The sequence below is a fragment of the Rutidosis leptorrhynchoides genome, chromosome 5 (assembly GCF_046630445.1).
Source record: "Rutidosis leptorrhynchoides isolate AG116_Rl617_1_P2 chromosome 5, CSIRO_AGI_Rlap_v1, whole genome shotgun sequence".
NCBI classification, from domain to species: domain Eukaryota; kingdom Viridiplantae; phylum Streptophyta; class Magnoliopsida; order Asterales; family Asteraceae; genus Rutidosis; species Rutidosis leptorrhynchoides.
Genome location: NC_092337.1, coordinates 288,513,775 through 288,540,329, shown reverse-complemented (window position 1 = coordinate 288,540,329; position 26,555 = coordinate 288,513,775).

Genomic DNA, 26,555 nt, shown 5'->3' with positions numbered 1-26,555 from the left:
AAACAAGATTGGATAATTTTTCTCATTTTAGCTACGTGAAAATTGGTAACAAATCTATTCCAACCATAACTTAATCAACTTGTATTGTATATTATGTAATCTTGAGATACCATAGACACGTATACAATGTTTCGACCTATCATGTCGACACATCTATATATATTTCGGAACAACCATAGACACTCTATATGTGAATGTTGGAGTTAGCTATACAGGGTTGAGGTTGATTCCAAAATATATATAGTTTGAGTTGTGATCAATACTGAGATACGTATACACTGGGTCGTGGATTGATTCAAGATAATATTTATCGATTTATTTCTGTACATCTAACTGTGGACAACTAGTTGTAGGTTACTAACGAGGACAGCTGACTTAATAAACTTAAAACATCAAAATATATTAAAAGTGTTGTAAATATATTTTGAACATACTTTGATATATATGTATATATTGTTATAGGTTCGTGAATCAACCAGTGGCCAAGTCTTACTTCCCGACGAAGTAAAAATCTGTGAAAGTGAGTTATAGTCCCACTTTTAAAATCTAATATTTTTGGGATGAGAATACATGCAGGTTTTATAAATGATTTACAAAATAGACACAAGTAAGTGAAACTACATTCTATGGTTGAATTATCGAAATCGAATATGCCCCTTTTTATTAAGTCTGGTAATCTAAGAATTAGGGAACAGACACCCTAATTGACGCGAATCCTAAAGATAGATCTATTGGGCTTAACAAACCCCATCCAAAGTACCGGATGCTTTAGTACTTCGAAATTTATATCATATCCGAAGGGTGTCCCGGAATGATGGGGATATTCTTATATATGCATCTTGTTAATGTCGGTTACCAGGTGTTCACCATATGAATGATTTTTATCTCTATGTATGGGATGTGTATTGAAATATGAAATCTTGTGGTCTATTATTATGGTTTGATATATATAGGTTAAACCTATAACTCACCAACATTTTTGTTGACGTTTTAAGCATGTTTATTCTCAGGTGATTATTAAGAGCTTCCGCTGTCGCATACTTAAATAAGGACGAGATTTGGAGTCCATGCTTGTATGATATTGTGTAAAAACTGCATTCAAGAAACTTATTTTGTTGTAACATATTTGTATTGTAAACCATTATGTAATGGTCGTGTGTAAACAGGATATTTTAGATTATCATTATTTGATAATCTACGTAAAGCTTTTTAAACCTTTATTGATGAAATAAAGGTTATGGTTTGTTTTAAAATGAATGCAGTCTTTGAAAAACGTCTCATATAGAGGTCAAAACCTCGCAACGAAATCAATTAATATGGAACGTTTTTAATCAATAAGAACGGGACATTTCATAATTGATCTCTCTCAAGTTCTATCTTCAAGTTCTAAGTGTTCTTCATAAATTCTATAAGTTCTAGTTTCATAAAATCAAGAATACTTCCAAGTTTGCTAGCTTACTTCCAATCTTGTAAAGTGATCATCCAACCTCAAGAAATCTTTCTTATTTATAGTAAGATATCTTTCTAATACAAGGTAATACTCATATTCAAACTTTGATTCAATTTCTGTAATTATAACAATCTTATTTCGAGTGAAAATCTTACTTGAACTTGTTTTCGTGTCAGGATTCTGCTTCAAGAACTTTCAAGCCATCCAAGGATCCTTTGAAGCTAGATCTATTTTTCTCATTTCCAGTAGGTTTACCTACTAAAATTAAGGTAGTAATGATGTTCATAACATCATTCGATTCATACATATAAAACTATCTTATTCGAAGATTTAAACTTGTAATCACTAGAACATAGTTTAGTTAATTCTAAGCTTGTTCGCAAATAAAGTTAATCCTTCTAACTTGACTTTTAAAATCAACTAAACACATGTTCTATATCTATATGATATGCTAACTTAATGATTTAAAACCTGGAAACACGAAAAAACACCGTAAAACTGGATATACGCCGTCGTAGTAACACCGCGGGCTGTTTTGGGTTAGTTAATTAAAAACTATGATAAACTTTGATTTAAAAGTTGTTCTTCTGGGAAAATGATTTTTCTTATGAACATGAAACTATATCAAAAAATCATTGTTAAACTCAAAGTGGAAGTATGTTTTCCAAAATGGTCATCTAGACGTCGTTCTTTCGACTGAAATGACTACCTTTACAAAAACGACTTGTAACCTATATTTCTGACTATAAACTTATACTTTTTCTATTTAGATTCATAAACTTAAGTTCAATATGAAATAATAGCAACTTGAAACACTCAAAACGGATTTAAAAAGAATAAGTTATGGGTAAAACAAGATTGGATAATTTTTCTTGTTGTAGCTACGTGAAAATTGGTAAAAAATCTATATTAATCATATCCTAGCTAACTCATATTGTATTATACATGTATTCTAATATATTATGTAATCTTAGGATACCATAGACACGAATACAATGTGTTGACATATCATATCAACCCATCTATATATATTTCGGAACAACCATAGACACTCTATATGCAGTAATGTTGGAGTTAGCTATACAGGGTTGAGGTTGATTCCAAAATATTATATATACTTTGAGTTGTGATCTAGCCTGAGGCTTGTATACACGAGGTCGTGGATTGATTCAAGATAATATATATTGCTTTATTTTCTGTACATCTAACTGTGGACAACTAGTTGTAGGTTACTAACGAGGACAGCTGACTTAATAAACTTAAAACAGCAAAACGTATTAAAAATGTTGTAAATATATTTTGAACATACTTTGATATATATGTACATATTTGTTATAGGTTCGTGAATCGACCAGTGGCCAAATCTTACTTCCCGACGAAGTAAAAATCTGTGAAAGTGAGTTATAGTCCCACTTTTAAAATCTAATATTTTGGGATGAGAATACATGCAGTTTATAAATGTTTTACAAAATAGACACAAGTACATGAAACTACATTCTATGGCTGGATTATTAAACCGAATATGCCCCTTTTTAGTCTGGTAATCTAAGAATTAGAGAACATACACCCTAATTGACGCGAATCCTAAAGATAGATCTATTGGGCCCAACGAGCCCCATCCAAAGTACCGGATGCTTTAGTACTTCGAATTCATCATGTCCGAAGGGAGTCCCGGAATGATAGGGGATATTCTATATGCATCTTGTTAAGGTCGGTTACCAGGTGTTCACCATATGAATGATTTTTATCTCTATGTATGGGATGTATATTGAAATATGAAATCTTGTGGTCTATTATTACGATTTGATAAATATAGGTTAAACCTATAACTCACCAACATTTTTGTTAATGTGTAAAGCATGTTTATTCTCATGTGATTATTAAGAGCTTCCGCTGTTGCATGCTATTATATGGACAAGATTTGGTGTCAGCATGCTTGTATAATATTGTTTAAAACTGCATTCGAGATTTATTTTGTTGTAACATATTAATATTTGTAAACCAATATGTATTGGTAGTGTGTAAGTGTGATATTTGTTAGATTATCATTTCTGGATAATTTAAGTGGTGTCTTGTTAACCTTGTCGATAAAATAAAGGTTATGGTTTGTTTTAAAAACGAATGCAGTCTTTGAAAAACGTCTCATATAGAGGTCAAAATCTCGCAACGAAATCAATTAATATGGAACGTTTATAAGCAATATGAACGGGACATTTCAAACACTACATGTATATACATTTTAACTGAGTCGTTAAGTCATCGTTAGTCGTTACATGTAAGTGTTGTTTTGAAACCTTTAGGTTAACGATTCTTGTTAAATGTTGTTAACCCATTGTTTATTATATCAAATGAGATGTTAAATTATTACATTATCATGATATCATGATGTATTAATATATCTTAATATGATATATATACATTAAATGTCGTTACAACGATAATCGTTGCATATATGTCTCGTTTCGAAATCATTAAGTTAGTAGTCTTGTTTTTACATATGTAGTTCATTGTTAATACACTTAATGACATGATTACTTATCATTTATCATGATTAAACATAGTGTAACAATATCTTAATATGATTCATATGTATTTAGTAAGACGTTGTTATAACGATAATCGTTATATATATCGTTTTCGAGTTTCTTAATTCATTAGTCTCATTTTTGTGTATATAACTCATTGTTCCTAATGAGATACTTACTTATCATAATATCATGTTAACTATATATATAACCATATATATGTCATCATTTAGTTTTTACAAGTTTTAACGTTCGTGAATCACCTGTCAACTTGGGTGGTCAATTGTCTATATAAAACCTATTTCAATTAATCAAGTCTTAACAAGTTTGATTACTTAACATGTTGGAAACACTTAATCATGTAAATATCAAATTCATTAAATATATATAAACATGAAAGAGTTCGGGTCACTACATTGTCCCTTTAGGCGAAAGAGTTTTTAAGGCTGGATAATTTTATTGTATTTTATTATTATTATTATTATTATTATTATTATTATTATTATTATTATTATTATTATTATTATTATTATTATTATTATTATATTATTATTATTATTATTATTATTATTATTATTATTATGTTTTTGTTAGTATTTGATCAGATAATAAAATGTGTCACTCTTTTATTTCGGAAAGTGGCAAAACTTTAAAAATTCTTGAACAAATTTTAGCAAACAGTTTCTAGCTTCTCTGCTTTAAGCAATATATATCTTGTTTCCCTGGCAACATTGGGCGTGCTATTCACAAACACTACTTTATGATGCTTTTATCACCTCACTTTCTACATTAGCTTTTGGAGTCTTCATATTATCTTCATTGTTTTTAAGTTGATTCAACTTTCCTTCATTTAGTGCAGGCACTATGCGATCAACCAACTCTTTGCATATGTGCGTATCATGACCATGGTCATTATGGATGGAGCATAATTTTTGCGTGTCACACTTATTTTGGCTGTCCTAAATCTAAAACCGATATTTTATGTATCCAAAATCTCTTGCGGGGTCTTTGAAAAATTAGTTTTCTTGTTTCCACCTTATTGTCGAATATTTTTCCTTAGGCCCATAATTTTGATTGCTTTGCCTAAATCGCTCATTTCACGCGGAGCCTGCTGAACTATATATTCGTGAAAATCCAAATGAACAGTATCCATCATGATTATGTTCATAATCATCATCCCAACCTTTATCCTAGCTCCAGTTGCATGTGTGAGTAGTGGTATCTTCTCCACTTCTCATGTAATTGTAACAAACCCTCATAAGATATGTTAATGTAGGAATTTCCGTAATAATGTTTCATGCTTATCAGGATGTATGTAGTGGATACAACTTGAGATATGTTGATTCTCATTTAATTTTGGGATTTTCTAACACTCGTACATGTACCCTCAGAAAAATTTCGCTAGTGAATCTTTGTACTTCTACTTAATAACGGTTCGATATGCGTGTGTTTTTGCGTGGCTGCAGTTTATGAACTCGCAATAAATGTTTCTCTAGCAGGTCTAGAAAGCCTTCGATGATTTTTCGATATTGGTTGTGAACAACTATCTCTTCAAACCTTGTAGGACAGTTGAAAAATAAATGGCATGCAATTTGTTCATCCCAATTATACATGTGCATAATTTCTTCAAAACGTTGTAAGAAATCTAGCGGGTCTGTTAGTCCTTCGTAAACCCCTAAAGTTGACGGAACAATAGGTGGAATAGAACACTACTAGAAAATCGATTTTAATGGACGGAGGTTTTTCCGGACGATGGCCATCGTCCGGGAAGAGCTACTACACGCCAAAAAACGGACCCACTAGCACCTGCATGTTTGACCCACTTTCCCGGACGACTCCAAATCGTCCCGGAAGATACTATTTAATTATTATTATTTTTGGCTTGAAAATATTTGGCTCCAAAATGTGGCAATTTTGGAGCCTTTTTCTTTCCGGACGATAAATCGTCTGGGAAAACCTTTCCGGACGATAAGCTTCATCAGTCCAAAAATAAATAAAAAAACTCACACAACCGCGCCTAAAATTTCGTTTCCCTCCATTTGATTCCCGGACGATTTATCGTCCGGAACGGGTCGTCCGGGAAAAGTTTCGGCAGAAAAGCTGAAACTTGGCTACTTTTTTCTCACTTTCACCTACCAAAAAAACTCGCACAACTCCGGTGTTATCGAGCGATTTCCCGCTTCTTCCACAACAAATCCAACAATCTTTCATCCCAATCACTACCAAGGTATGTTCTTCACTTTTTTCTTTTTTAATTTTGATTCTTTTTCATGTTTAGTTTGTTAAAACCCCAAATCCGAAAATTGGGGTTACCATTTGATAATTGTTGTGATTATATATGTTTTTGCTTATGATTTTCATGTTTAGTTTGTTACTATGCTTATGTTTGATGATTCCTTGAATATTTAAATCCGAATTTAGTTAGTAAAGTGGTGGGTTTTGTGATGAAATTGTCAAGAACATGAAATTGTTGTATGACAATATGTTTATTTTCATGAATTTCATGCTTAGTTTGTTAAGTTGCTTAAGTTTTGATTATAATTGGTCCTAAAATCCAATTTTAATTAGTAAATTGATAGGTTTGATGAAGAAAATGTTATGTACATTTTTAATTAGAAAAATTAGTATAAGTATATAATTATAAGTATACAAGTATAAGTATATAATTATAAATGTTATTGTTTATGTTTATGTTTATGCTTATGTTTATGTTTATGTTTATGTTTATGTTTATGTTTATGCTTATGCTTATTTTTGTATGCTTATAAGAAAATGGATTATTTAATTTTATACATTTAAGTTATTTATTTGTGTGTTTGTAGAACGAACGTCAAGCCAAGAATGCGAAAATCGGTCCTATAAAAAATTACAAGATCTTGCACATACCCAAGGATCGCACCAAGTGGAATGATTCGTTCATACCGAAAATTAATTACGTAAGTGATACATTTTTATAGATTATGGTGTACTTCTTATAAATAATAGTATAAGTCAATTGGTGTACTCCCGATATATATATATATATATATATATATATATATATATATATATATATATATATATATATATATATATATATATATATATATATATATATATATATAATATAATGGTCTTGTAAGTGATACATTTTTATATGTATGTATGTATATATAAATAATGATATGTTAGTAATATTTATATTTTTTTAACTTTGTAGAAACGAATGAAGACGTTGTTAAAACAATTTCCCGGCACCGACGAGGAAGTTATCATGGAACAAGTTTTGGGCGAACGACCGGGACACCAACGCGGATTGGGCCCGAAGATTCCAAAGTTGGTAACTAATTCTGAATCTTCATCGTCTACCGGTCGGAGTCGTCAACCCGAAATACCACCACAACCATACTACACGGCGGCAGACATTGAACGAATAATTGCTTTTAATAATATGCAAATCCCGGACGATGTTCGACCAAGATTTGGCTATCCTCCCGGTACTTCCACTACCGGTACTTCCAATACCGGTACTTCCACTTCCGGTAACCCGAGCTCGAACGATGACTTTGATAACGATTTGTATAATGATGGATTTGACGATTTGTAATTTGTTTGGTGTGCGTCAAGACAATTATGAAATGGTTGGTACGTTTTGTAAACGATATTTTATTTTGTAGTTTTTCGGATATTGTAATGCATGTTTGGATAAGTATATGTTTCAAGACTTTTGTTTAGTGTTATTATGGTATTTTGTGAATTCGTAATCGTTATTATATAGCAGGTTTTTAATTTGTAAATGTGCTGGAAACTGCAGAATTTGTGCTGTTTTATTAGTCTGGAAATGCAGAAACCAAATCTGCTAAAACTGCAGATACTGGCTTTCCCAGACGATAAGTCGTCTGGGATTAGTTGTCCGGCAAAAGTATTATGCGTCATTATTTTAATATTAAAAGGGAGAAACGACTTCTCGTCCGGGAAAAGTCGTCCGGGAAAACCGTTCACGAATGCAGTGTTGAAAGTCAAAGTGGGGCCCACGTACACGTCTGGGAAAAAAAATCTTCGTCCGGGAATACTTTCAAGGACGGACTTTCCCAGACGACCATTCAGGGACGAAAAGTCGTCCGGGATCAATTTCGGGGACGACTTATCGTCTGGAATTTTCGTCCGGGAAGACCTCGTTTCTAGTAGTGGAATTGGGATATTGAGAAATGTGATCTACGAACATATTTATAACAGATGTCAATTCTGCATCTGTTTTTGGTTTACTTACTTTGTTACTTGCAAAGTAATTTTCCATCATATTTTTTATGTCAATTGGCGCAACCTTTTTAATTATTTCTGTGAGTACCATTTTGCGCTTTTTCCTTCTCCATAGCAGCTTTTTTCTCATCATTATCGATAATTTTCTGCTGTGATGTAGATGCATTTAATAAACCTTATGTGGGCCATGTCATGTTAGGACCTAGAACTATTCCCAAGCCCATTTTACCCCATATCTACTCTGCATTCATTGGAGTAATAAATTTCTTGATTGTCGGTACATCATTCGACGTCTTTATCATGCACATTGTTTTCTCATAATCATTTTACCCTTTTAGCTTTCTGCGTAGACTTGAGTACGACATCTTCTAATTCCAGATCTTCAACGTTCCTTCATGGAATTTTTCTTTTTGAGTGTTTTCTAGATTTGCCTTTTCTTTTGCAGCTTCTTATTTATTTTCTTTATGATCATCAATACACGTAAAGTCCAACATTATTGATATTTAGATGACGAAAATCAAATCCTTCCAGAATTTCATTGATATCTTCATGATCAACGTGCTCGTCGAGAGCCATTATCTCCAATTCTTGACCACAATTCTTGAAAAGGACCTCTATCGAACGAATGACGCTAAATGATTGAACTTATATCGAACCATATAGATTCAAGATAAATCCGAGTTCATAAAAGATGTTGAGATTGTTATTATGTTTTAAGAACCTTATGATTATCATTTCAATTTCATTATCTCAAAATGTATAATCACCATGTCACGCTCATAAAGTTAATACAGTCAATATTTATGAGAGCAACCAAACTTTAACGGAGATTACTACAATCCCATTTATAGTGTTCGTAAATGAATACATAGGACCTTATTGTCATTGGATGATCATATGTACATAATTATTTTGTTATGTACACAACCAATCAGGTTTTACAGTGTTATATTGTACAACACTGTAAAGTATAATTGTTTGTGTAAATAATAGAAATAATTGTGTACATATCACTCTCCATTGTCATTCACTTATTTTAAATTCTATATGCCCAGGTTTATAAATTTATTTTGCACACTTACCAGGGACGGATTTGAGGGCGTGTAATGCGTGCGCTTGCACATAGCCAGTGGCGGAAGCAGGATTTTTCTTCACCGGGGGCGAAATTTTTTTTTAAAACCGTAGCAACTTTTTTGGGCAAAATACGGAGTTTTTGGGACAAAAATTGGAGGTTTTTAGGCAAAATTTTGAGGTTTTTGGATAAAATTTGAAGATTTGTGTGCAAAATTTGAAGGTTTTGGGGCAAAATTTAGAGAATTGTGGGCAAAATTTGAAGGTTTTGAGGCAAAATATGTAGATTTTGGAGCAAATGGCTTTTGGGTTTGGGGCAAATGGCTTTTGGGTTTGGGGCAAAATGAAAAAAATCCAAATTTTTACACTAAAATTTCGAAATCGACTGGGGGCGGGCACCCCCTCTGCCCCCCCTCTAAATTCGCCCCTGCACATGGCTCATAATTCAAAGGGACATATAATCTAACAATATATAGTACTTATAAAAAATAATGTTTTAACTGATGTTAAAACTATACCTAATTTTTTTTTGTATACAAAGGGTCTAATCTTTTTAAATTGAATAGAGTTCCCATGAAAAGTTGTAATCGACGGGACGTCGTGACACTTATTTATGCCGAACCTTATGATCATGTAGCAATATCAATATGGATATATCGTAAAACATGTGACTATACAAGTTTATGAAAAAATGGTTAACCTTTATGCTCCGTACTCCGTTAAATGGTTATAAGGAATATGCCGTTGTTGGCTAGTCATACGTTTTGGAATCTGGGTGCTCTCGTACCTACTTAAACCGCCCTGTATGACTAAGCGATTAAAAATGCGCACGTGTCTCTCATATTCATTGCAAATTACCATTTTCGGCTCCCTATATACGCTCACGCGTTTTCTCGACGGATCACGTCAAGTGACATGATATATCAACATCACCATCTTAATTACTCCTATATGAATTTCTATAAATAACTACTCCTTCCATTTCAATTCTATTTTTAATTATTATGTTACAAATCAAATTAATTAGTTAATTGTCTGCTTTTATAAACAGATTAAAATAATGAAATAAAATTCTTTTATGCGCTTATTTTATACATGAAGACAAAAAATAAGTAAAAATAATTATATAAAACTTGAGAGTTAACCAAAAGTACATGTAATAATCACTATTTTTTCACTGCATATACAATAAATTTTAGACATATAGAATACGATTAAGGCATAAATTTATTATATATAAATATAATTATTTTGTAAATAAGTTAGTTGAAAGTAGTTTTCTACAAAGAGTTGTGGTTTTTTTTTTTTAGTGTACAATCATTTTTTCTTAGTATACAATAATTTGTCCATGTTTCTATTTGTTAAAGATAAGTTTTCCAGTTATATTTAGATAATAAATAAAACATTTAAAGAATATGAAAAATAAACTAAACGAAATGCAAGTAATAAAATTTATTAAGACAATTTTAAACCTAGACTTAAAAAGCTTAGTTTAAACTTACTATATTTCTTGTTTTTTTCTTTTTTTTTGACATCAAAAATTATATTAATAAAAAAAAATCATAGCAAGGATCTAGGAAAGGCTTAACGGCCTACAGCGACTTCAAGAGCCAACCGTTCCAATTTACAATACTTTTTCCTCTACTATTGTACCAAATAAAAGAATATAAGCAAATGGTATCAAACAATAAATTCGTCTTGATCTTTGGAGGAAAAAGCACACTATCTGGTACCGCCAAATATGCCACACAATCCCAGTTATAATCGTGTATAATCTGTCTTTCACTTCAGCTTTTTCCCACCAATCATCGATCCACGAAATCCACTCGGCCCAACTTCGAAACAGAGGCATAGGAACATTGGTCCATCTTCTAACCTTTCTCCATAAATCAGTCGCAATCTGACACTCAAAAATCACATGATTAATAGATATGATCCCTTGATGACATGACACGTACACAACCGATATGTCAATTTCCAAACACCGACGTGAAAGATTAAGGTGAGTAGGGAGTCTATCCATTGCCATGTGAATATTAATCTTTCGTGGAATGGATTTAACCCATCTAGTATATGGCTCAATCTATTGTAAATAAATCTCATTTATATATAAATGTGTTTCAGCCACCGAATAAAAACAATTATTGCCTACAAAACGCTCGTTCAAAGATAACACACCAATCATGTTGACCATTTCATTAAGCAGGTCCATATTTCTATCCCCATGGTTCCATGCCCAAACCCAATTCCCATTCACGCACCTTTATGCCAACATACATTCTTTATTCGATTCAAGATGAACAAACATTGGAACCTATCTTTCAATATACCGTCACCCCGCCAATTGTCAAGCCAAAAACGTATGGGCTGAACATTGCCTTTTTTGCGCGAAGAACGCTAGAAGGTAGTTTGCCTTAACGAATATTTTTGTGATACGCGTTGATAATGTTCGCCCACACTCCTTTTAATTCTAACCCCGAAACATCGATTCCTGCCATTTCACCATGAATCTCACCTCTGGCCAGATCGAGTTACTATACGTCAAAAACCGCCATATCCACTGGAACATAAGTGCACCACTAAAAGACCTCAAACTTCCGATATCTAGACCACCTTTTCGAATAAATCTAAGGTTTGATTCCACCCTACCCAATGCATTTTTGGTTATATTCGCACCTCCCCAAAACAAATCGGCCCTTAACTTTTCAAATTTATTAATTACCATCTCCGGGAAACAGAATAGAGAAAAATAATAAATCCCCAAATTCCTTAAAATAGCCATAATAAGAGTAAGACGCCCGCCTGAAGAAAGAAGATTGGCATTTGCCTTCCATCCAGGCAATTTTTTACTCCCTCCGTCCTATATTAGTAGTCCAACATTCCATTATAGGATGTCTCAAATTAATTGTCTACTTCTATAAATAGAAAAAAATAAGAAGCTTAAGTTCTATTATTCCATTAATGTATGTGGATAGAATTAATTTTGAAAGAAAATGTAAGGGTAAAACTGGAAAGTAAATGAAAAGTACAGTACTTTTATGACATTTTTCTTAAACTGTATGTTTAAGGAAATGAATTTACTTCCATGTCCTTCCAACTTTCCACTAGGTTCATATTGACACCTATATGCATTCCCAAATAAGAAAATGGGAACTCACCTTTTGAACATCCAAATTCACAAACATACGTATATATCGTATCATTATCAACTCCAAGACCGAAAACATGTGATTTAGAAACATTAATATTAAGTCCTGAATACCAATAAAATTCATTCAGGGCCAGAATAGTATTAGATAAACTTTCTCTATTTCATTCAGACAAAATGATTGCGTCATATGCATAAAATAAATGAGAAATATTAGATAAAGAAACACTTATCTAAACACCATGAATATCACCCGAATCCACTTTATTTTGTAAGCATGTGTGTAATCCTTTCATAACAACAAGAAAAAAAAGGACTAAGTGGATCACCAATAACAAAGATCGACGTTCGTGAGTTGACTAGACACATTCGAATCCATGATCACCAAGTTTCTCCGAATCCTAATGTCAATAACATATAATCCAAGAATTTCCAACTTACCCTATCATATGCCTTCTCACAGTCCACTTTAAAAAATATTAATTTCTTCTTCTTTTTTTTAACCATCCCATGAATTCACTAACGATCATAGGGCCGTCTAAAATTTGTTGACCTTTGATAAACGACGATTGGACGTTACTAAGGACTTTATCAACAACTGATGCCATCCCGTTAGCCAAAATATTTGTGATAATTTTATATTGCACACCTATAAGTGAGATTGACCGGTAATCATTGATAACAGATGGGTTCACCACCTTTGGAATGCGAGTAATGAATTCCGAGGATGCACCTTTTGGCATTCTACATGAATTAAATGTTGTAACAATCTACTCCACTAAATCGCCTTTCAAATATTCCTAATATTAATAAAAATGTGAAGCCAACGGGTCCTTAAGCTTTATAATTTCTACAATCCCAACAGCTTTTTATAATTTCCTCCTTTGTTACCGCCCTTTGAATCAGACCATTTTTCACATCTGTTAATATGCATTGTGGGGTCAGGTATGCAATCTGACCACTATTCCAATCACTATCAAATTTATACGAGTAGAATTCCTTGAATGCGTTCTTGATGATTAAAGGCTCCGTGAACCAAACCCCATATAAAGATATTCCTTTTATTTTTTATTCATTTCTTCTATCTTTCAACAACCCATGAAAACATTTTGTATTTTTGTCACCTTCTGAATTCCATTTGATCTTGGCCTTTTATATCACATCTTGATTGTCACGACCCTACTTTTTTCGCTATCTTTTACCGTTTATAATTTAACGCCCGTTAATTGTTATTCGTGCCACATCATTTCTATGAGCTATATTATTATTTTTGAAATAATATATTAATTATTATGTGTTAAATGAATATTTGTTTTCATATTTAAAGTTGTACGTTTCTACGTGTCGTGGATTTCTATCCGGCGAATCTTTTCGGTTTTCAAACCAACGGTCAGACTTTTGGGATTTTTAAATCCAAATTATTTTAAATATGATATTTTGATGTCATATGAACATATATAGTGTTTATATATTTTATTCGTCGCGTGTGCGTTATCTCTCCGAAGATTTAATCGCGTAGTAGCGTTTTCGCGTTTCGGGCTTCGATCGGGCGTTCGGGCTAAAAGTAAATTATCAATTATCAAAATTGGGCCAAGTGGGACCCATCCCACCCTTGGTTCGTCCGAGACCCTCATGGATAGGGGTATTGTGCCATTTTTCCAAACTTGAAGTTTTATGGATCAAAACCTAATCACTACTTCATTTTCTCCAATTTCACATTTTATTTTTTTTGTTCTCTCCCTCCCTTGCTCCCTTGTGCCGTCGCCACCACCATCCATTTTCATCATCTTCTTCTTCAATCAATCAAGCAAATTAAAGGGCTTTCATCATTTCCGGATTTACAGCATCGTTCTCTACGCATCTATACCTTTCATTTCTCGATTAGGGTATAAACCCTAACTGTATATTTTTGATTTTTATTCAATTTTACTAATTTTGAATGATATTATGATAGTATAGCACTTGTGTATTGTTGTATTGTGTGACGACCCGAAAATTTCTGACCAAATTTAAACTTAATCTTTAAATGGTTTCGACATGATAAGCAAAGTTTATTTAATTGAATCTCCAAATCTTTGAACTGTTTACATGGATTTATTTAACCTTGGACTATGCCCGACGATTCATGAACAATTGCGTGTAATAAATATGCAAATATATATATGGATATATACATATATATATATATAAAGCCCGATAACAACACATAAATTACAAACCGTGTATATCAATGTTTATCGCAACATAAAGACACGGGAGAATTAAAAACATTATAACCTCAAGGGCGAAGTAGAAGAAAGCAGATTCCTCTAGTGGAAGTTGGAAAAGGAGAATAATTTGTGCGATAGTAAGGATGAGGACAAGGATCAGAACTGAATTAAGCATTTTCACAATCGTTTGGATGTATGAACTAAGAAAGAAAATATAGGAATGAGGAGAATAATGGAACGAAAGAATTTAATTTATAATGGAAATAACAGACAGAGTAATCGAGGGAGATCACCGTATTTAATTATAGTGATCTTAATTTCCTTATTCGCCGAAGAATCGAATCTTTTAGATTTCGAAAATTTTTTTTAAATCCCCCAAATTCCAGAAAATCAACCATGACTACGTCACTGGTTAAGACAAATCTACAATTACTCATCTCAATCTTTTGTGATAGCTTCACTTATACTCTTCGCGTACTCGAATTGTTTTATCCATATTACTCAATGATGATAAAACTCTAATTTCCAACTCATATAAGTCATGAAAACATTCTTATTGTTATCCATGACGACCTCGATCAAATTTCGGGGACGAAATTTCTTTAACGGGTAGGTACTTTGACGACCCGGAAATTTTTGACCAAATTTAAACTTAATCTTTAAATGGTTTCGATATGATAAGCAAAGTTTATTTAATTGAATCTCCAAATTTTTGAACTGTTTACATGGATTTATTTAACCTTGGACTATGCCCGACGATTCATGAACAATTGGTTGTAAATAAATATGCAAATATATATATGGATATATATATATATATATATATATATATATATATATATATATATATATATATATATATATATATATATATATATATATATATATATATGTGTGTGTGTGTGTGTGTGTGTGTGTGTGTGTGTGTTTAACGACCCGTCAAAGTACACTTGACGACCATCGTTATCTTGGTCCCACAGCTTGATCATAACTCTATATGAATTTAATAAATAACCTTGCATTCTTTATTTAAAAATGATTTCCTATAAAGGAAACCTACCAAAATATGTAAGTTTAGAAAAACCATACATTATTACTTAACCAAAAGTTGACCAAAACAAAGTCAACAACATTCACTATTAAATGTATCAAAATAGAATGCAAGTTAATGTTTAATAAAAGCTGCCATCATAAATATGCAGACTCTCTAAGCACAGCGGAAGCAATCAATCATGAACTTGAGAATAAAACATGCGAGTAACTGTCAACAAAAATGTTGAGTGAATTATAGGTTTAATATTGCAAACAATATTTAATTTAAACCACAAAAATTTATGTTTGAAAACATAAAAACTCCTTTTTGGACTACAAAATTATATGCTAGAAAACATATAAAAATATTATTCCATTTACCGTGAGCCACCTGGTAACCACTTAACCATTTATTTACCCTTACCAAACACAATAAATAATATACACCGAACAAGTGTATCTTCAACTAAATACGAAGTACTAAACATTCCGATTATAAATTGCTAGTGCGACTAGCTCGAAATGGGGTTGTCAAACCCGATAAATCTATCCATAGAATTCGCGTTCAGCAGTAGAAACCAGTGATTACAGTTACCAGACTAGGGAATATTTTTGTTCAACTCACAATGAATAATTTAAACCAACCTCCACTTGTGTCCAAAATATAAAATAAATTGCATGTATTCTCATCCCAAAAGATTTAAATAGAAAAAAATGGGACTATAACTCACCTTAATAGCAAACGAAGTAACCACACAAATATGCGAACATCAAAAGAGGTAAAGTGAGCAAGAATGATCACAACGCCGACCTATAAATAAAGCAGGTCGATATAAATAACTAACTTAGGTCAAGTCTTAGTATGATAGCTATTGTACATGTTGCAAGTAGACATAGAACAACACTCAACATGCATCGGTTTGATCGGAACAGCGTACGGACACACACTTTCTATTTTTAGAAAGTTTCTATTTTTAGAAAGTTTCTATTTTTAGCAGGTTTCCATTTTTGAAAAGTTTCTATTTTTGGAAAGTTTCTATTTTAGGAAAGCTTCTATTTTTGGAAAGTTTCTATTTTTGGAAAGTTTCCAAATTTAGAAAGTTTCCATATTTAGAAAGTTTCTATTTTTAGAAAGTTTTTAAGTTAGGGAAGTTTCCTTAATTAGAAAGTCAACAAAAGTCAATTGAAAGCCAAAGTCAACCAAAAGTCAACCTTGGTCAAACCTAGTCAACATAAATTTTAAAAGTGTAAGTTGTAATAATAATATAAGTTATAATATTAATTAAAGTTAAATATGTACAATTTTGTCATAACATAAGTTTAATTAAATTAAAATGAATTTTTAAAGTTAACATAAGTTTAAATGATATAATTAATATAATATAAGTATTTAATTAATTAATTAAATATTAATCATAATATAAGTATTATTAATTAATAATAAATTTTAATCATAACATAAGTATTATTAATTAATAATGAATTATTAATCATATCATAAGTTTCTAATTATAATTATTAAATCATTAGTATTTAATAATTAAATTATAATTAAATAATAACTAAGTCTTATAATAATTAAATAATAAATTAATCCTTATTATAAGTCTTATAATAATAATCTCATAATATAAGTTTAATACTTATTATAAGTATTTTTCCATTAATAATAAAAGTATTATTAATCATAAGTTTAATTAAATGTTAATTAAATCATAAGTAATTAAATAATGATATAATAAATATATATCATAAGTCTTAAATTATAATAATTACTTTTTATATCATAAGTAATTTAATAATAATTAAAATCATTATTTATCATAAGTTTTAATAATTAACCGTAAGTTTTAATTAAAAGTTCATCGGGTCATAACTTGAGCCCCGTGAATCAGTTTTCGGCGAGTCTTATATATATCTTCACCTAACCAACTCACCCGACACCTTAGTGTGCTCAAGAATACCCTAAGAACAGCAAACAAGTCGTGAGTTACAGCCACTAATCAGTTTGGATCTTCAATCCGCTCAAAAACGTGTTTTAGTCATAACGGGTGATCAGTGGCTCGGATTTCGATGACCCGAACATGAAAGTTCATCCCATCATTATTCCTAACACACTAGTACACCCTAAAGACTCTAAAAATGATCACAAAGTCGGACCATACCTGTACCAATTCGTTTTCACAATTTAATCTTAACAAAATATCATTTTAATTATATCCAGAGTTCCGAGAATCGAAATGACATGAATCCGGAGTCTAAAATTAATGTCTTGATGAGAAGAACTCATCTAGATACTTTAATTTCACTTTTATATCATTTTCACAACCAGAAATGAACAAAAAAGCTGCTGTCCCAATTCAATCAAACCGAAAACATATATATTTGAGCATTTCTATGCATACAATCATCAATACAATAACATGTAATCATCATACTATCAATATAACATATAAAAATAGAAAAATATAAGAAAAATTGAAAATATAGGGTTAGGGTTTATACCCTAATCAAGAAATGGATGACATGAACGCGTAGAGAATCCGATTATGATGAAAGCCCTTTGAAATGACCAACAACTTGATGAAGATGATGATGATGGAGGGTGTTGAAGTCGACGGCCAAAATGGGAGAAAAGGAGAGGAGAAAATAATTTGATTTAGGTTAAAATGAAAGTGAAATGAGGAGGTTATGGATTAAGATCACAAGAATGAGAGTTTGACAACTATTCCCCCTCCCCTTGACAATTTCGGCCAAAAAGGTAGGGTGGGCCCCACTTGTGGGCCATCTTGAAGTATGGACTAAAATCTCTTAGCTCGAACACTCGAACGAAACCCGAAACGCGAAAACACGATTACGCGATTAAAATTTCCGAGAGATAACAAATACGCTACGAAAAATATATATAAATACTATATATAAATATATGACATTAAAATATCATATTTAAAATAATTTGGATTTAAAAATCCCAAAAGCTCGACCGTTGGTTTGAAAATCGAAAAGATTCGCCGGATAGAAATACACGACACGTAGAAACGTACAACTTAAAATATGAATACAAATATTCATATAACACATAATAATTAATATATTATTACAAAAATAATAATATAGGTCATAGAAATGACGTGGCACGAATAACAGTAACGGTCATTAAATAATTAACGGTAAAAGATAACGGAAAAAGTAGGATCGTTACAGTACCTTCCCGTTACGGAAATTTCGTCCCGAAATTTAAGCAGGTGCAGGGGTTTCCTCATCATTTGGGAACAAATGCGGGTACTTCTACCTCATCTGATCTTCACGCTCTCAAGTAAACTCGGGACCGCGTCTGGCGTTCCATCTAACCCGAACAATAGAAATTCTGCTCTGCTTGAGAGTCTTAACCTCTCGGTCCATGATTTCAACAGGTTCCTCAATAAAATGAAGTTGCTTATCAACATGAAGTTCCTCCAGAGGAATAGTCTCATCGGCTTTGGCCAAACACTTCTTTAAATTCGATACATGAAAAACATCGTGAACGGCACTGAGTTCTTGTGGAAATTTCAAACGATAAGCCACGGGTCCAACTCTCTCAATAATCTCAAAAGGTCCAACAAAATGAGGATTCAACTTTCCCCTTTTACCAAAATGTATCACGCCCTTCCAAGGTGAAACCTTTAACATAACACGGTCACTAACCTGAAATTCCATAGCTTTCCTTCCCTTATCGGCATAACTCTTTTTCCGACTTCTGGCGGTTCTCAAACTTTCCTTAATCTGTACGATCTTCTCTGTAGTCTCATGAATAATTCCTGGACCTGTGAGTTGAGCATTCCCAACCTCATTCCAGCAGACAGGAAACCTACACTTTCTACCATACAGCGCTTCAAAAGGTGCGGCATAATACTTGCATGATAACTGTTATTATAAGAAAATTCAGCCAGTGGCAAGTACTTATCCCAACCATTACCAAAATCAATGATGCATGCTCGTAACATGTCTTCCAACGTTTGAATGGTCCTTTCACTCTGACCATCTGACTGTGGATGATAAGCAGTGTTCATATACAATTTAGTTCCCAAAGCATCTTGTAAGGACTGCCAAAACCTCGATGTAAATCGACTGTCTCGGTCCGAAATAATAAATACAGGAACACCATGTCTAGAAACAATCTTCTTCAAATACAAACGAGTAAGCTTCTCCTTCGAATATGTTTCCTTAATTGGCAAGAAATGAGCTGACTTAGTGAGTCGGTCAATAATCACCCCAAATGGTATCATAACCACCCTCAACTCTCGGTAATTTCGCAATAAGTCCATCGTAATACCTTCTCACTTCCACTCAGGAATCTCAGGTTGCACCAAAAGTCCAGACGGTTTTTGATGTTCAGCTTTAACCTTGGCACAGGTCAAACACTTAGCCACATACGTAGCCACATCAGCTTTCAAATTAGACCACCAATACAGCTCCTTAAGATCATGATACATCTTTCCTGAACCAGGATGAATAGAGTACCTAGACTTATGCGCCTTATGCCCTCATCTAACACAAGTTGTCGCAAATCACCAAATTTTGGAACCCAAAGACGTCCCGCAAAATAACGTGTGCCATCTGCTCGTACCGCAAATTTCTTACTCATGCCTCTGACCTTCCTGTTATGAAATTCTCCTCCTTCAAGGCTTCTTGTTGTGCCTCAAGAATCTGCCTAGCGAGGTTAGTTTGTATTGTCATATTCAAGGCTCTAAACCTACGAGGTTCACCCCTCTCTTTAAGACTTAACGCATCGGCCACCACATTGGCCTTCCCCGGATGATATAAAAGTTTGCAATCATAATCATTCAACGTCTCAACCCATCATCGCTGCCTCATATTCAACTGTTTCTGATCAAGGATATGTTGAACACTTTTGTGATCAGTGTACACTGTACTTTTGACCCCATATAGATAATGTCTCCATATCTTAAGCGCCAACACAACAGCTCCCAATTCTAAATCATGGGTCGTATAATTCTGCTCGTGAATCTTCATATGACGTGACACGTAAGCAATGACTTTCTTTCGCTGCATCAAAACACAACCAGAGTCTTGACACGAAGCATCATAATAGATAACAAAATCATCATTACCCTCGGGTAGTGATAATATCGGTGCAGAAATGAACTTCTTCTTCAGAGTTTAGAAAGCAGACTCTCGTACACTCTTTCACTCGTACTTCATCCCCTTATGCGTTAAAGCGGTAAGAGGTTTCGCTACTCGTGAAAAATCTTGAATGAACCTTCTATAATAGTCTGCCAAACCTAGGAACTGACGAATCTGAGTAGGAGTTTTCGGAATCTCCCACTTCTCAATCGCCTCAATCTTAGCAGGATCAACTTGTATTCCCTGTTTACTAACAATATGTCTAAGGAATTGAACTTCTCTTAACCAGAAGGCACACTTAGAGAACTTAGCGTACAACCCTTCTTTTCTCAATAAATCAAGCACCAACCTCAAATGTTCTTCGTGCTCCTCATCACTCTTAGAATAAATAAGGATGTCATCGATGAAAACAATAACGAATTTGTCCAGATAGGGTCTACACACACGGTTCGTGAGGTCCATGAACACAGCAGGTGCATTTATCAATCCGAACGGCATAACAAGGAATTGAAGTGACCATAAAGGGTATGGAAAGCGGCTTTCGGAATATCAGTTTCTTTAACGCGCAATTGGTGATAACCAGAACGAAGACCAATCTTAGAATAAATGGACGAACCTTGAAGTTGATCGAACAGATCATCAATTCTCGGAAGAGGGTAACGGTTTTTAACAGTAAGCTTGTTCAATTCACGATAATCAATGCACAAACGAAACGAACCATCATTCCTCTTAACAAACAAAACAGGAGCTCCCCAAGGGGACGAACTGGGACGAATGAAATATAGTTGCAACAAGGAGTAGTCACATCGGTGGTATAGATATTTAAGGCAATTCTCTCAAAGGAGATAACGAGGATCATGGACTTCAAAGTAAATTTTCATTACATTTCTGAAAGGAAGACGTACGAAAGGTGTGATAATTCCACGAGAGTGAACTTCCTTGTACAACGAGTGAGGAAATCTAGGATTCATCCATATTCTTAAATTTATGTGCGGATGAAAAGAACGCGAAACATGGGTTATAAAGAATGGCCGACTCCAGGTGAGATGAATCTTCAAAAATAATTTCATGCACCTCGAAGTATTGAATCATAGGATTGATGTTTACGAGGGTGTTATGGTTAACAGCGAATATTGAGAGTAGAAACTCCTCAAACGGTATAGTTTAAAATATATCCATGATACCTACTATAACAACAGTTGGGGTAGAAACCCACCTAGTGTAGTGACCCGAACTTTTCCATGTTTATATATATTAATTGAGATTGATATTTACATGATTAAATGTTTCCAACATGTTAAGCAATCAAACTTGTTAAGGCTTGATTAATTGAAATATGTTTCATATAGACAATTGACCACCCAAGTTGACCGGCGATTCACGAACGTTAAAACTTGTAAAAACGACATGACGATATATATATATATATGGATATACATATGGTTAACATGAGATTATGATAAGTAAGTATCTCCATAAGTATATCAACAATGAGTTATATACATATAAACAAGACTACTAACTTAAGGATTTCGAAACGAGACATATATGTAACGATTATCGTTGTAACGACATTTAAATGTATATATATCATATTAAGATATATTAATATATCATAATATCATGATAATATAATAATTTAACATCTCATTAGATATAATAAACAATGGGTTAACAACATTAATTGATATCGTTAACTTAAAGGTTTCAAAACAACACTTACATGTAACGACTAACGATGACTTAACGACTCAGTTAAAATGTATATACATGTAGTGTATTTAGATGTATTAAAATACTTTTGGAAGACTTCAAGACATATATCAAAACACTCATACTTAACGAAAATGGTTACAGTTACTTTCCCATTCTTTTCTTTCATCAAGAATTCTAGTCATATTCTTACCCGTATTATACACAGCTTCAAAACGTACTTACTATGGGTATATACCAATAGGAACTAGCATGGGATTCCACTCTTGATTATGTCATGTATGACTAATCAATTTTAACTTCTACCATGAGCTAGTCAACTAACTAGAACTCCTTTTAACCCCACTCACCACTCACCAATTACCACTCATCATTCAATCCATTTCACTTCCAATTCTCTTTCTAATTCTCTCTCAACACACACACACTATTATGAACGTATTTTTCCAGTAGTAAATCATCATCTTCATCAAAAATCACTTCAAGAATCAAGCTATAATCATCATAGGAAGAACACTTCAAGAACACTTCAAAAATCCCTTCAAGTTTACTAATTTACTTCCAAGCTTTCTAATCCATTCCAAGTAATCATCTAAGATCAAGAAACCTTTGTTATATACAGTAGGTTATCTTTATTATTCAAGGTAATATTCATATTCAAACTTTGATTCAATTTCTATAACTATAAACTATCTTAATTCGAGTAAAAATCTTACTTGAACTTGTTTTTGTGTCATGATCCTACTTCAAGAACTTTCAAGCCATCCAAGATCCTTTGAAGCTAGATCATTTCTTGTCACTTCCAGTAGGTTTACCTACTAAACTTGAGGTAGTAATGATGTTCATAACATCATTCGATTCATATATATAAAACTATCTTATTCGAAGGTTTAAACTCGTAATCACTAGAACATAGTTTAGTTAATTCTAAACTTGTTCGCAAACAAAAGTTAATCCTTCTAACTTGACTTTTAAAATTAACTAAACACATGTTCTATATCTATATGATATGCTAACTTAATGATTTAAAACCTGGAAACACGAAAAACACCGTAAAACCGGATTTACGCCGTCGTAGTAACACCGCGGGCTGTTTTGGGTTAGTTAATTAAAAACTATGATAAACTTTGATTTAAAAGTTGTTATTCTGAGAAAATTATTTTTTATTATGAACATGAAACTATATCCAAAAATTATGGTTAAACTCAAAGTGGAAGTATGTTTTCTAAAATGGTCATCTAGACGTCGTTTTTTCGACTGAAATGACTACCTTTACAAAAACGACTTGTAACTTATTTTTCCGACTATAAACCTATACTTTTTCTGTTTAGATTCATAAAATAGAGTTCAATATGAAACCATAGCAATTTGATTCACTCAAAACGGATTTAAAATGAAGAAGTTATGGGTAAAACAAGATTGGATAATTTTTCTCATTTTAGCTACGTGAAAATTGGTAACAAATCTATTCCAACCATAACTTAATTAACTTGTATTGTATTTTATGTAATCTTGAGATACCATAGACACGTATACAATATTTCGACCTATCATGTCGACACATCTATATATATTTCGGAACAACCATAGACACTCTATATGTGAATGTTGGAGTTAGCTATACAGGGTTGAGGTTGATTCCAAAATATATATAGTTTGAGTTGTGATCAATACTGAGATACGTATACACTGGGTCGTGGATTGATTCAAGATAATATTTATCGATTTATTTCTGTACATCTAACTGTGGACAACTAGTTGTAGGTTACTAACGAGGGCAGCTGACTTAATAAACTTAAAACATCAAAATATATTAAAAGTGTTGTAAATATATTTTGAACATACTTTAATATATATGTATATATTGTTATAGGTTCGTGAATCAACAGTGGCCAAGTCTTACTTCTCGACGAAGTAAAAATATGTGAAAGTGAGTTATAGTCCCACTTTTAAAATCTAATATTTTTGGGATGAGAATACATGCAGGTTTTATAAATGATTTACAAAATAGACACAAGTACGTGAAACTACATTCTATGGTTGAATTATCGAAATCGAATATGCCCCTTTTAATTAAGTCTGGTAATCTAAGAATTAGGGAACAGACACCCTAATTGACGCGAATCCTAAAGATAGATCTATTGGGCCTAACAAACCCCATCTAAAGTACCGGATGCTTTAGTACTTCGAAATTTATATCATATCCGAAGGGTGTCCCGGAATGATGGGGATATTCTTATATATGCATCTTGTTAATTTCGGTTACCAGGTATTCACCATATGAATGATTTTTATCTCTATGTATGGGATGTGTATTGAAATATGAAATCTTGTGGTCTATTGTTATGATTTGATATATATAGGTTAAACCTATAACTCACCAACATTTTTGTTGACGTTTAAAGCATGTTTATTCTCAGGTGAATATTAAGAGCTTCCGCTGTTGCATACTAAAATAAGGACAAGATTTGGAGTCCATGTTTGTATGATATTGTGTAAAAACTGCATTCAAGAAACTAATTTCGATGTAACATATTTGTATTGTAAACCATTATGTAATGGTCGTGTGTAAACAGGATATTTTAGATTATCATTATTTGATAATCTACGTAAAGCGTTTTAAACCTTTATTTATAAAATAAAGGTTGTGGTTTGTTTTAAAAATGAATGCAGTCTTTGAAAAACGTCTCATATAGAGGTCAAAACCTCGCAACGAAATCAATTAATATGGAACGTTTTTAATCAATAAGAACGGGACATTTCAGTTGGTATCCGAGCGTTGGTCTTAGAGAACCAGAATTTTGCATTAGTGTGTCTTATCGAGTTTGTTAGGATGCATTAGTGAGTCTGGACTTCGACCGTGTTTACTTGAAAAATGATTGCTTAACAAATTTTGTTGGAAACTATATATTTTTAACATGTGAATATTATGTGATATATTAATCTCTTAACGCTTTTGATATTATGTGATAGATGTCTACCTCTAGAACAAGTCCCATTGACTCACCTAATAATAATGAAGAGTCAAATGTAAATTGGAATGATTCGTGGACTGATTCACAAGTTCCCGAAGAGGAACCGGAAGAAGAGTCGGAACCAGAAGAAGAATCGGAACCGGAAGAAGAATCGGAACCGGATGAAGAAATAGAACCGGTGGGGGAAATAATAAAACGGTTAAGTAAAAGAAAATCCTCAACCAACCGACCAAGGTTAATTATGGTCAATGGTGTTTCCGCTAAGGAAGCAAAATATTGGGAGGATTACCAATTCTCCGATGAATCGGATTCTGACGAGAATTCCGATGATGTTATAGAAATTACCCCAACTGAATTTAAAAAGGCAAAAGAAAATAATAAGGGAAAGGGCATAAAAATAGAGAAATCTAATTCCAACCCCGATGAACTTTATATGTATCGTCAACCCCCGAAGTCCTTAAGTTGTAACAATGACCCGGGAACCTCTAAACCACCAGGTTTTTCTAAACCAATGTGGAAAACGACGGCTCGTATTAGGGGAACATCATATATCCCTAGAAACTTGGCAAAACGAACCAAAACCGAAGAAGAAGAAACAAGCGAGTCGGAATAAGATAGTTGTATTCATGTGGTGTAATATATGTAATATAGTGTGCTTATGCTTTATGATATATGTAAAAATTGCTTGTATTAATAAGTATTTTTTTTTATGAATCTAACTCTTGTCTATTTTACAGTATAAAAACACAAAATGGATAGACAACCCAATATTTTAAGAGACCTACCCGGAGACATGATTGATGAAATCTTGTCTAGAGTCGGTCAGAATTCTTCGGCACAACTATTTAAGGCGAGATCAGTTTGTAAGACATTCGAAGAACGTTCCAAGAATGCCTTGGTTTATAAAAGGCTTTCGTTCGAAAGATGGGGGATATCACATTGGGAAATCCATAAGTTACGATGTGTTTACTTTGACGCATATATTGCGGGGAACCCAAATGCTATTTTACGCAATGGGTTAAGAAATTATTTTGACTCAATATATCCGAATATTGGACTTCGTGATTT